Raw genomic sequence first — 3,247 nt, forward strand, 5'->3', positions numbered from 1 at the left:
TTCGAGTAAAAATTTACTATCCAAAGGCGTCAATGGACAACTTAATTTAACACAAAAATCTCTACTCATATAGCTTCTATCCGCACCCGAATCAAATAAAACGTAAGCAGATTTATTGTCAATAAGAAACGTACCCGTAACAAGTTCCGGGTCTTCCTGTGCCTCTGCCGCATTAATATTGAAAACTCTTCCGCGGCCTTGTCCATTCGTGTTCTCCTGGTTCGGGCAATTTCTAATAATGTGGCCCGGTTTTCCACATTTATAACAAACTACATTGGCATAACTTGCTCTGACACTACTTGCTCCGCCATTACTCGTTCCGACACCATTTGTTCCTTTCGTTCTGTTAACCCCTGGTCCGTAGACCTCACACTTCGCCGCGCTATGACCATTTCTTTTACACTTGTTGCAAAATTTGGTGCAGAACCCCGAGTGATACTTTTCACACCTTTGGCATAACTGCTTCTGATTGTTGTTGTTGTTGCAGTTGTTATTGTTGTTGGGATGATTGTTGTAGTTGCTGTTGTTGTTGTTGTTGTTGTTGTTGGGCCGTTTGTTGTAGTTGCGATTGATGTTGCGATTGGTGGGATAATTGTTGCGATTATTATTGTAATTGCTGTTGTTGTTGTATTGGTGATTCTTATCACCGTTTTCCTCCCACTTTCTTTTGACTTGCTTCACATTGGCCTCTTCAGCCGTCTGTTCTTTAATTCTTTCCTCAATCTGGTTCACTAGTTTGTGAGCCATTCTACATGCCTGTTGTATGGAGGCGGGCTCGTGTGAACTTATATCTTCTTGGATTCTTTCCGGTAATCCTTTCACAAACGCGTCGATCTTCTCTTCCTCATCTTCGAACGCTCCCGAACACAATAGGCACAATTCTGTGAATCCTCTTTCGTACGTGGTAATATCAAATCCTTGGGTTCGTAACCCTCTAAGTTCTGTCTTGAGCTTATTGACCTCGGTTCTGGGACGGTATTTCTCGTTCATCAAGTGCTTGAATGCTGACCACGGTAGTGCGTACGCATCGTCTTGTCCCACTTGCTCTAGATAGGTATTCCACCATGTTAACGCAGAACCTGTGAAGGTATGCGTAACGTACTTCACTTTGTCCTCTTCAGTACACTTACTTATGGCAAACACCGATTCGACCTTCTCGGTCCACCGTTTCAATCCGATCGGTCCTTCGGTTCCATCAAATTCCAAAGGTTTGCAGGCAGTGAATTCTTTGTAGGTGCATCCTACACGATTTCCTGTACTGCTAGATCCAAGGTTATTGTTGGTATGTAGCGCAGCCTGTACTGCGGCTATGTTTGAAGCTAGAAAAGTACGGAATTCCTCTTCATTCATATTCACGGTGTGTCGAGTAGTCGGTGCCATTTCCTTCAAAATAGTTAAATGGAACAAGTTAATCATACAGAATATTAAGAGTAGTTAATAGTATTTCGTAGCATAATATGAAATCATTTATAAAAGCTTTTTCTTCATATTAGCGTTTTATAAGTTTAAATTCGGGTAGTACCTACCCGTTAAGTTCATACTTAGTAGCTAATATACAATTCAACTACTACAATTCTATATGAAAAACTGATTATAATAATATTTCGCGTTCAAACTTTTACACAATATTTTACAAACTTACAATACCGCTTATTTTACATATAGCATGAAATATAGCACACAATAAATTTGATACAAGATGGTTGTGAAGATAATTCTAGCTAGTACACAAGTCGTTCAGCAAAGGCAATAAAGACACGTAATTCATACGTCCAGAAACAAGTCATGCATTCTGGTTTTACTAGGATTACTTCCCATCCTTGGTCTTGTGGAACATAACCATTATGGCCGTTGATAAGACATCATGTTGTAACGTCGTCAAAGGGACGAGGGTTACGTAATGTCCAACAGTCCCGTAACAATCTAAAAACCTCATTTCTTACCCCAATTACCGACTCCGTCACTTGTGGGAACGTTTTGTTTAATAGTTGTAGCCCGATGTTCTTGTTCTCACTTTGGTGAGAAGCGAACATTACTAATCCTTAAGCATAACATGCTTCTTTATGTTGCATGCTAGCCGCTTTTTCTAAATCACGAAGTCCAATATTCGGATATATTGAGTCAAAATAATTTCTTAACCCATTGCGTAAAATAGCATTTGGGTTCCTCGCAATATATGCGTCAAAGTAAACACATCGTAACTTATGGATTTCCCAATGTGATATCCCCCATCTTTCGAACGAAAGCCTTTTATAAACCAAGGCATTCTTGGAACGTTCTTCGAATGTCTTACAAACTGATCTCGCCTTAAATAGTTGTGCCGAAGAATTCTGACCGACTCTAGACAAGATTTCATCAATCATGTCTCCGGGTAGGTCTCTTAAAATATTGGGTTGTCTATCCATTTTGTGTTTTTATACTGTAAAATAGACAAGAGTTAGATTCATAAAAAAATACTTATTAATACAAGCAATTTTTACATATATCATAAAGCATAAGCATACTATATTACATATATTACACCACACGAATACAACTATCTTATTCCGACTCGCTTGTTTCTTCTTCTTCAGTTTTGGTTCGTTTTGCCAAGTTTCTAGGGATATATGATGTTCCCCTAATACGAGCCGTCGTTTTCCACATTGGTTTAGAAAAACCTGGTGGTTTAGAGGTTCCCGGGTCATTGTTACAACTTAAGGACTTCGGGGGTTGACGATACATATAAAGTTCATCGGGGTTGGAATTAGATTTCTCTATTTTTATGCCCTTTCCCTTATTATTTTCTCTTGCCTTTTTAAATTCAGTTGGGGTAATTTCTATAACATCATCGGAATTCTCGTCGGAATCCGATTCATCGGAGAATTGGTAATCCTCCCAATATTTTGCTTCCTTGGCGGAAACACCATTGACCATAATTAACCTTGGTCGGTTGGTTGAGGATTTTCTTTTACTTAACCGTTTTATTATTTCCCCCACCGGTTCTATTTCTTCATCCGGTTCCGATTCTTCTTCGGTTCCGACTCTTCTTCCGGTTCCTCTTCGGGAACTTGTGAATCAGTCCACGAATCATTCCAATTTACATTTGACTCTTCATTATTATTAGGCGAGTCAATGGGACTTGTTCTAGAGGTAGACATCTATCACATAATATCAAACGCGTTAAGAGATTAATATATCACATAATATTCACATGTTAAAAATATATAGTTTCCAACAAAATTTGTTAACCAATCATTTTTCAAGTAAA

The sequence above is a fragment of the Rutidosis leptorrhynchoides genome, chromosome 4, assembly GCF_046630445.1.
Source record: "Rutidosis leptorrhynchoides isolate AG116_Rl617_1_P2 chromosome 4, CSIRO_AGI_Rlap_v1, whole genome shotgun sequence".
Classification (NCBI taxonomy): Eukaryota; Viridiplantae; Streptophyta; class Magnoliopsida; order Asterales; family Asteraceae; genus Rutidosis; species Rutidosis leptorrhynchoides.